This window comes from Mastigoproctus giganteus, chromosome 3 (assembly GCF_048544385.1).
Source record: "Mastigoproctus giganteus isolate SK-2022 chromosome 3, ASM4854438v1, whole genome shotgun sequence".
Lineage (NCBI taxonomy): Eukaryota > Metazoa > Arthropoda > Arachnida > Uropygi > Thelyphonidae > Mastigoproctus > Mastigoproctus giganteus.
In genome coordinates, this window is record NC_143577.1 from 196,355,723 (window position 1) to 196,367,153 (window position 11,431).

Consider the following 11,431-nt stretch of genomic DNA (forward strand, 5'->3'; position numbering starts at 1 on the left):
TCACATTAGCTATGCTTTATTCGATGCTTATCAAGGAAAACAATTCGGATTTAAATCTATCGTTTAATTTTTGTGTTAAAATCAAAAAACCAATTTTTTATTGCACTTTGATAGCACGCTTCTTTGTACTTAGTAACTTTCCTTCTTGTGACAAAAAGGTTGCTAAATAGTTAGTTAATAATTCTATAAAGGTCATTTATACATTTTGCGACGAGATGTATTTTTTAACAATTTTCAAAGCGAAGTTGTCCCGGCAAGGAGGTACTCGGAGAGCCAGTGGTGGGAAGGCGCCTTCGCGGAGTCTTTCACGGCCCTCACATGCCAGTCGCTTCTCCACCAAGACTTTAATCGCTTCTCCAGGAAGAAGTCGGAGTCGCTTCTCCCACCCTTGTCATTCACAACAACTGGAAAGACTCAAATAGACAAAGTTTTCGTTTGTTCCTCAGTTTTAGGTCAAGCTGGGGTACTAGAAACTTTTTTCAGTTACCATAAAGCTGTCTATTTGAAATACTACACTAACGACCATTCGTGACTACGGACCCTTCATCCTGAGTGCCCGGCACTCAGTAGTTGACCGATTTATTTCCTTAAGAACTGGGAAAAGTCTGATACTCCATATGTCTGTCTACCTGCAGCTCTATTCAGCAAACTGGGGTAAGATTTCGACTTCTTGCCAGGATGGTTCGAAGTCGGAATAATGTGGAGGATCTGCAGTCACTACTGTACCCCAGCAGATTCTCCCTGAACGCTGCGTATACAGTTCAGAGCTGCACGGTATACAGTTTTGGATCAGATCAGGACTTGCGAATACCAACGGTTTATTACACATTCCAATTCTTTGAGTGTATTACTGGCTTTACTGTCGTTGAGATACAATTCTCATTCAGTCCTATCTCTGTTTCAAAAGAAGATACACTGTCTATGAAATTTTAATATTCACTTTTGCTGGATATTCCTAGTCACATTGGATTAGAGGGAATGATTTGGTTGATAGTGCAGCCAAATCAGCAATGCCTACTAATTATCATGTTATGTTAGTTCCCCTTTACAGACTACAGGCAAATAATACACAAGACTCACTTCCAGTGGCCAAATTTATGAAATGGACACACAATAAATTACATCACAAAGCCTGCAATCAAACCATGGAGGCCTAGTCTACGCAGACTAGATCATAAAGAGGAATTTGTTCTTGCTCCGCTCCGCATAGACACAGTCATTTGACACATTCCTTTTTCCTGAGGTAGATGACCCTCGTATGTGAGTCGTGTGACACCGTTTTATCTGTTGTTTTATTTATCAGACATATTTTAATTGACTATACAGATTTTAACGATATGCGTTTTACTGCTTCTAACCATCTGATTGAGCTTTATGCACTGTCAGGTTTTTTTCCGACAATGACAACGTGTCAGCTGTTTTTAAATTTTTACAGCGTATTAATTTATATTATTATTATTAGCCATATGGTGCAAGGAAACCTGAGGCTTTTGCTGCATTAGCCAAAAATGCATTTCTGGGTTACCCTGAAGGGGGAGAGAGAAAGAAAGAAAACAAAAGTCAGAAGTAGAAGGGAATCACCAAGAAAGAGAAGAATAATAATATCTAGCTCAGAACCCTGAATGTGTCAAGCACATACTCACTAGATGTGAGCCCCTGGGGTTAAATACGCGTATATATATTAACATATAGTTTAATACATATACTACTTTTTACCCGTTTACTTATATAACCTTTTGACGAGGTAACCTTTTTCAAAGAATTTCTTTTTACCATAATTTATTTTTACCATTCTCTAAAATTGTATTGGTGTATAATAGCCTACGTTGCTAATGCGCCAAAAAAAAATTTGCAAACCTAAACCTTTTAGCTGGCGATATATATATATCATACTTCTCTAAACAGGCTCACCTTTGCTAATAGTTGGGGCAATTATTAAGCATAAAAAGCAAGAATACTCCTTATTTCAAAACGGCAATTCAAAATTGTTCGTACTTTCCACGTTCCTAATGCAGTGACGTCTGCGTATAATCCCCAGCGCGTTGAACTTACACGTTACCATCGAGAATGTTTCATACTGATATTTTATATTCAGCTTTCTCCTCCTCGCTGATTCTGTAAAACAATGGAATAAAATAATTGCTGGCATTTAAAAAAATTGCGACGAAATAAATCAAATACGATCTATATGTTTCACCAGTCTTTTGAATAATTTTATAGTAGGTAGGTAAGGTAAGGTAATGTCTAAATAATACGAAACCATGGCCGCCTCTAGGAAAAGCAGCACTTGTCATGTTTCCTGCATTTCCAAATATTTGAAACATGTTCTGTAATGATCTGTATTTTTTATAATTTTTGATGCACTACACTATGTTATTAGTATTAGCCATAGCCACATGGTGCAAGGAAGCCTTATATATATCTTACTATAAGGTCTGAATGGAAATATGTGCTGCGTTTTGTAATATAATGTTGGCATAATTCCCAGTATGAACCCAACATTCAACGTTAAGTTCACGCATTAGTGTGGTACAGCCAACATGTCCGACACTATGGACGATCAGACATTTTATGTCTGAAACCATAGGCGATTGGCAGCAGCACCTTTACAAGTATGTGCGCTGGCGCGGGGATGTGGCGGGAGGAGAGGGGCACCAATATTTCTGGGATTCCTTTGTGGCGCAAGCAACTAGAGTCCATAGACCAATTTTGCATGGTGCCCACTATTCGGGGCACCATGGGCCTGCCCCCACTGACCACAGGGGTCACCTCCTCTATGGACCCCTTACTTCCTGTTTCCTCCCCTCAACCTTCAGTCTCTCCCCTACTCTGTTCACTTTCATAGCGTAACCCCACAGTCTAAATTTAAATTTAAAACTTTGACCTGGGGTCGCCTTCCCTTGACTCCATATTTCTGACCCCCCCCATCTTCAGTCTTCCCCCTACTCCGTCAGCGAATTCCCCACACAATGTCAAAATTGTCAAAATTCCAAGTGAATACGAAAACCCCTCTCGGCCTAACTTTTCAGCGACTACTTCCCAATACTATTAAATTATTATTTTTTAAAATTTTTATTTATTTATTTTTTATTTTTTAGGTCCTTACCACTGAAATCTCAGGAAATTAGGTGGCAGGACCTGCCAGAGTGAAAACTTAAAATTACTTCGTACCTGATCTGCCTCCACAAGGCATAGTGTGGACAACGGTGGGCTCCAGCAGGGTCTAGCGACTAAATGGCCAGAAGAACAACGATACACAACACTACACTTACAAAATCCATACACTTTTAAATCTCTGGCCTTCCCAGTGAACTGGTACACCTACAATGAAATCAACGCGGAGATGGGGAAAACCCCTGGTGCTGTTAGACACGAACACATTATACACTACTCAGGGCACCATGGTAGCGATGATTGCTTAATAATAGGGCATGCTTTGCTGGCAATAACTAGGACTTCTTGTGCACATAACTAGGACTTCTTGGACCAATGTTTCCCTGGTGAAGTCTACCGGCAGCTCTTAGAAGACCATGTGCACCCCCCCTGCCAATTTGCATTTTTGCCTGGACAGGAATCGGACCTTCCAAGATGATAGTGCGGCGTGTCATCTGGCCTGCATGGTGCATGAGTTATTATTATTATTATTATTATTATTATTATTGATAGCCATATGGTGCAAGGAAGCCTGAGTCTTATTCTGCACCAGGAAAAAAAAAAAATTCCAGAGTTACCCTGAGAGAGAGAGAGAGAGAGAGAGAGAGACGTAGAAGGGAATCACCAAGAAAGAGAAGAATGATGATATCCAGCTCAGGACCCTGAGTGTGCCAGCCCATACTCACCAGATGTGAGCCCCCCGGGGCTGTCGTCTATATGCATTAAATGTACTGTAACATTGCTCTGTTGTAAACGGCAACCAGTGCGGGACACAGCGTACCACCACTTGCTATAAGGGAGGCCAAAAAGCCAGTAAAATCTTCTTCTATTCAAGAGCATTAATTACTGTTGACTGATATAATTTTGCATTGTGCATACCATGGTAGCTTAAAAGGTATGCTCTGTTCCCAGGACTTCTCCAGGATTGTTGATGACATAAACATCTACCGTTGCTCCAAATGTATCTGCAAACTTTAGTTTGAAATTAGTTTCATCACATACCCTCACTGAAATGTCACCTTCACAATAATAAGAAGAATAAAGATTAACCGACAATACAAGCGGTGTAGTGACATCAGGGATTACGTAGTTCAATATATAGAAAAATCAAGAACAAAGCAGATGCAATGGATAATACAGAGACAACTAATAAACAGAGAAAATAGCATTAGCTCTATTTGACCAGAAGATTCATTTCTATTATATTCACTTTCTGAAGTATAATTATCACACAGAACGCAATCTCTGTGTTTCAAGGAAAGCAAAAAACACTCATAAAAAGTCGTTTTGAACAAGGACTGGGCAATCATTAGTATAAAACATACACACAACAAAAGGAACTGACCAAATAATGCAGACGAGTAGGAAGGAGCAGAGTTTAGTTTGCAGAAAATTTCTACTGGAAAGCAAATTATCACTCTTGGTAATATTCAGAAAATGTCTGTAGACGCAGCCAATCAGAAAATCACATGAATATGCTTTTTAAAAAAATGTCGAGGTGTGGAATCAGGAAGAAGTAGACGTGAAAACTAAGTGAAAGAAAAATCTGGTGAAAATTTCATTCAAAGGGCCTCATGAAGTGAAAAAATAATGGGATAAATTTAATATAAAAGAATTTTATCACAAAAAGAAAAATTCTCGACTGGGACTTTAGAATTCTCTATAACCAGCAGAAAATTGAATAGTGGTTTAAAAAACATTAAGCTTCTCAGGAAGAAATTATTAGTTGTTCGAGGAACATCGTAATCATATATCACCCATCTTGATTGACATCGAAATTCGCCTGACCTCAATCCAATTGAACACCTGTGGATGTTTTTGAATGGGAAGTAAGATGTACGGATGTGAAACCCCTTCTATTCCAACACAGTGGAAAGCCTTGAAGGCATCATGGTTGCAGATCCCTATGGATATTGTTGTTGTTGTAGTGGGGCTTTAGGAGCATTAGCGACTAAGGTCATATTGCTCCCTGTATATTGTTTGTAAATTACGTGTTTGAGGTTAATTTTCTGTTTGCTAAACGAAAAATCCGAGTTTCCGGGATGAAAAACCATGGCGTCCTTGCCCGAGACCTACTAACTCAGCCATGTTGTGGAAAAGGCCCATAAAAATTCCTCCCGTTATTTACAGTACTCGAACTCAGGTCTTTTCCACCCTGTGGGGGGAGGACGGAGATTCTACCAACTGTGCTACCCACGAAAGCCCTACGTACGCTTTCAGACATCTAGTGGAGTAAATGCCAAGGCGAATAGAAGTTGTTATTCGTGCGAACGGTGGCCCAACAGAGTATTAGATAGGTGGCCATAGTTCGGTGATCAATCTGTGTTATTCACGCAGGTCATGGATCTTTAAATGCAACATTGTTTGACTGATCTTTGCTTTTGTGGAGCGTAAGAAGACTGGTAACATGTCTCGTACTCCTGCCTGATATTTGCAGATTTTCACAGTGGCGTAGGTATCAAGGGACAGTAAGGGTCATTTGTCTCTGCGAGCGCTGGTATGTAGGAGGGGCAACCGTCTATGGTCGGGGGCGCCGTGAGTTAAAGCGAATTCTCTTCTACCTAACAGAATCGTCTGCGCTGTAGCATTGTGATTCTAATTACCCTCCTCTCCATACAGGTGGAAAAGGCCCGGGTTCGAATTCCCTTAATGAGGCACCGAAATTTTATGGGCTCCCCCCCCCCCCCATTCCGTGGATGATTTGGCTGGTATTCGGCTTGGACAGAAAGGTTTTTCATCCAGGAAAACAGGCAAACCGATCAGAGAATACTTAAATTATGGATAATAACTTAAATTATGGATAATAACATGGGCAGATGAGACCGTTCTCGGGTGGCCGTAATATCCATCCACTGGTAGCATTACCTCCAGTGGCTGCGGGATCATGCCCCTCTCGGAACATTTAACGATAGTAGAGGCCCGGCCCCTCGTACCACATTGGGAAGTAACGTTCCAGATGATCGCTTTTTCTAGTAGCAAAGAGCCAAACAACACAACAGAACCCAACAAAATTCACACAAACACCACTCGCACTTTTATCTTTTTTGGAGAGTCCTTATCTTCACAGTGAATCACGGCAGTCTTGAACTGTTGTTATTGGTGCCGCAATACATTAGAAAAACATACGCATACACACACACACTTAACAGCATCGGTGGGACAAGATCGACTTAGTGATGTAGCCTGCTAAGCGTAAAAAATAAACTAGAGAATATCGATTTTAGGGATATTATCGATTTAATGCCACAAATTGAGTTGACCAATTCGGGGCATTAAATGGAATGAAAATTAATCCGTATCACATTAAAAAAGTTTTCCTACTAGTAATATTTATTCAAGCCAATGGGAGAAAGAGGGCGGGAATGTTACATCACTTTTTCGAGCCATAACTGATGATTTATTAATAATAATAATAATAATAATAATAATAATAATAATAGCCGTTGAGTTGGATATGGATAAGGAGACGATTCGTCAAATTCTGCATGAAGATTTAGGGAAAAGGAAGGTCTATGCAAAATTTGTACTTCATAGCCTCACTGAGCAGAAGCAACGAAGAGTGTAATCATGCGAAGACTTCATACAGACTTATCAAAACAATCCTAATTTTCTCGATTGTATTGGCACTGGAGATGAGTGCCGGGTGTTTCAGTACGACCCAGGGATTAAGCGTCAGAGCATGCAGTGAATATCAAAATCATCACCAAGGCCGAAAAAAGTTTCGTTTACAAAAGTGCAATATCAAGATGATGCTGGTCATGATTTTCGACAGACAGTGTGTAATTCACAAGGAATTTGTACCCGAAGGGGGAGAGTCAATGCTGTGTTCTAAACACAGGTACTTCAAGGACTGTTGAAGCGCATATCGGTGAGGCCGTAATTTCAAGAGAAAGGCAGCTGGTTCTTGTTGCATGACAATGTCCCCGCCTATTTCGCACTGTGAAGATATTTCTGATGAAACGTGGCATTGTACAGATCCACCATCCACCCTACTTTCCTATTCTAGCACTAGAGAAATTTCTTCTTCTTTCCCAAGGTGAAAACTGCTCTCAAAGGAAATAGATTTCAGAATATTGAGGAAAAGAAAAACGTAACCGTCGAACTGAATATCATTTCTTTGAACGCCTTCGCCGACTCTTTTCAGAAACATTTCGTGTAATAATATATTCAATCAAGTTGTAATTACTTTGACTAAAAATAAAACCATTTTTGAACTCATTCACTTTGTGTTCTTTTTTACTGCACCAGTCGGGGAACGTTATTATCAGTGAGCCTCACATTACATGGCCTTGAATGGGCTGAGCATGCTGAATTCTGATAGGATCCTTCCACTTGTTGAGATTACGACCTAAGGGGGCATAAATTCAAATTAAGAAAAGACAGATGTAGAATAGATGTGCGGAAATTTGCCTTTACCCAGCGGGTGGTTAATTGCTGGAACAAACTTCCATCTGTCGTTGTTGAAGTTGATAGGTTAATTAAATTTAAGAAGGAACTAGACAGGCATTTGGAGGGAATGCTGTGATTTTTTTTTTTTTTTTTTTTTTTGGCTGATGCTGCATAAGCTGTATGATACTCATACACTACTACCTGCACATCATACTCATACACTACTACTGCTACTACATGAATCCGGCATTGGGCAAAATGCAGAAAACCTAATACGGTTGCATGAGTCACGCCAGCACATCCCTGCGCCACTGTCCAAATTCGAACATGCAACATGGTATATGCGGCGACAATCTGTTGAAAGAAAAATTTTATACTCCGTCCTAGAATGTCTAGTTGTAATCCTCAGTGAAAAATAAAGCATTATAGGGAATTCTTGAAGAGAATTTAACCGATATTTCCCAAACTGGTGGCAAGATGCACCTTCACGATGGTGGGACTGTTAGTAATCCTGGGTATAACCTCCAAGAACAAGTACATGGTGGGTGACCACCCAGTTGTGTGAACCAACGTAAGCAGGGGTCGAGGTGTGGCGCCCACACCACATGGAGGAACGCCGCCCCTCTATGTTACCAGGCAGTACTAGGTGGTAGATGACTCTCATCAACCGGTAAAATACGACTACCTTTGCTTATTGGAGGCTTGAAGTGGTGGAACGCATGTTTAGTCTCTAGAGCTAAGTTCCGGTCAACCCTTCCCTATCTCTTCCATCAAGCAGTATGATTGATGACTTTTGAGGTTATGATGAACGTCGTGGCAAGATCCAATGTTCCTTACATTTCGAGGGTACAGCTTTAAAACGTTGTTCGCAGGCCGGCCGCTGGTTAGTACACCGGACCGAACATATTGGTAACTCTCTAGGAGGCTTTCGGATCAGCTAGTGTATAATCTTGTTACCTCTACTCTGCCAGATAGTGACTGGAGAGAGTGCGAGTAGTGTGTATGCGGGGAGCATTGTCGAGGCCACGTTATGTCAAGGATCTGGGTATATTCTTACCACGTGTACGCCATATCCAAAAATTTCATTACTTCATACAGCATGTTCCACCCACTTTTTCTTACTATTGAATACACCATGAATTGTCAAACTAATACAGCAAGCTTATCTGTGAAGAGATACCTCTACTCTGCCAGATATTGACTGGAGAGAGTGCGAGTAGTGTGTATGCGGGGAGCATTGTCGAGGCCACGTTATGTCAAGGATCTGAGTATATTCTTACCACGTGTACGCCATATCCAAAAATTTCATTACTTCATATCGCATGTTCCACCCACTTTTTCTTACTATTGAATATACACCATTAATTGTCAAACTAATAGAGCAAGCTTATCTGTGAAGAGATCTAAACCTCCCAAGGACTTCTTAATTCATTTCACAAATATACGTGGTCTCAATTCTAATCTCAACGATGCCCATTTCCACTTGCAGTCTACCAAACCCCATGTACTTCTTCTGACAGAATGTCAGTTATCGGTTGATTCAAGTACTGCTCATTTCAGATGCCCAAATTATTCGCTGTATGATTCCTTTCGCCTCAAAGGTGGTACTTGTGCATATGTCCGTTCTGATATTCCCGGTCAGAGACTTGGCAATTTGGAATCTCCTCTCTTTGATCTTCTCTGGCTTAAAATCTGTCTAACTCATTGTGTCAAATTTATCTGTTGCCTCTACCGTTCTCCCAACTCCACTAAACACTTGGAACTCTTTGACTTCCTCTCTTTGCAACTTGACTTTCTCCAGTCGAACTTCCTAACAGTGATGTAATTTTCCTTGGTGATTTTAATGTTCACAACTCCAGCTGGCTTCCGTTTTCTAGTCACACCGACCCAGCAGGTCGAGATGCTGAGGCTTTTCAATTACTAATGACCTGGCACAGATTGTTCATTTACCTACAAGAATACAGGACAATCCTAATCATACAACTAATACGCTTGATCTTTTTCTCACAAACAGCCCTTCTAAGTACACGGTCGAAGTGAGAGGTCCTTTAGGCACTTCAGATCACAACTTGGTGATTGTCTCTTCTCCAATGGAACCTTTATCTCATGGCTATTCCGAACCTCGTGTTGTTTGGCATTACAAGAATGCAAAATGGGATGACCTGCGAGACTTCTTTTCTTCTTTTCCTTGGTCGGATTACTGTTTCAAAACTTCTGATGTCAATGTTTGCTCAGATCGTGTCAATGAAATTATTCTTGCAGGAATGGAATCCTTTATCCCACACTCCACTTTAAAATCTCGTCCTTTAGCTAAACCTTGGTTTTCCAATAAATGTGCTAAGACTGTTCAAGAGAAGAATATTGCATATCGTAATTGTGTTGTTTCTAATTCTTCAGTTTCATTTTCTGCCTACACCAAATCTCGCAACAATTGTAGAGCAGTTATTAATCAGTCCAAACTAGAGTTTGAACAGGCTAAGAGAAGAAAACTTGCTTCTTGCCCTAATGGTAGCCGAGCATTCTGGTCTCTTGCCAAAGGTATTGGCAGCAACTTTTGCCCACATCTGCTCCCACCTCTGTCCAATTCAGATGGTTCTGTTGTCACTTCAGCCAAGGATAAAGATGACCTGCTAGCATCCCATTTTTTTTCCAGCTCATGTATTAATGATCTTGGTAAAACACCTCCCACCATTCCCAACACGCTCTATTCAATGCCTCCTGTGGTCTTCCGTCAAAAGGATAGAAGGATTTTGATGAATCTTGATGCTAAGAAAGCTCCAGGCCCCGATGGTATTTCTCCACTTGTTCTCAGAACCTGTGCTCCTGAACTTAATTCTATTCTTTGCCGCCTTTTTTCACTTTCTTATTCCAAAGGTGTTTTTCCTTCTGCTTGGAAATTTGCTCATATCCAGCCAGTTCCTAAAAAGGGTGACAAAACCCTCCCATCTAATTATCGTCTCATTGCAATTACTTCTACTCTTTCTAAAGTAATGGAGAAATCAATTAACCGTCAACTCTTAAACTACCTAGAAATCTTCCGTCTGATCAACGATCGCCAGTATGGATTTCGTCAGCATCGATCCCTGGTGGTATTTTGGCTTATGTTACCCATTTATGGACTAATTCAATGGAAAGGTTCGGTGAAACACAAGTAGTTGCTCTTGACATCTCAAAGGCTTTCGATCGTGTTTGGCATAAAGGTCTTCTAAACAAGCTTCCATCTTATGGTTTGCCAACTGTTTTTAGTAATTGGTTATCCAGTTTTCTCTCTGATCGCTCACTGAGGGTGATGGTAGATGCAGAGGAAGCAATAGGGTGATGGCTCTCCATCTTCTAATTTCTCCACTAATGCCGGTGTCCCCCAAGGTTCAGTTCTTTTCCCCACTCTTTTCCTCTTGTATATTAATGACCTTCTTCCATTGACTGGAAATTCTATCCATAGTTTTGCCGATGATAGCACATTGCATTCCGCTTTCCATTTTGAGAAACCTTGTCCTGCTCAATCAGCTTAAACTTCTCGAAAATCTGCTACCAATTCCTTAAATGCCAATCTTCAGGTAATTCTCCAGTGGGGCAAAGACAACTTAGTTGATTTCAACCCTTTTAAAACTCAGTCTTGTCTTATATCTCGCAAAAAGGATTCTTCTGCTCCTATGCTTATCTTTAGTGATACTCCGATTTCTAGGAAAAATGATATATCTCTTTTGGGGATTACCCTGACTTCTAATCTCTCTTGGCACAAGCACATTACAAATATTGCTTCCCCTGCATCTAAAAAACTTGGTTTTCTCTTTCGCTCTCGGCGTTACTTTTCTTCCAAACAGCTGCTCACTCTGTATAAATCGCAAATCCGTCCTGCCATGGAATATTGTTCCCACATCTGGGGTGG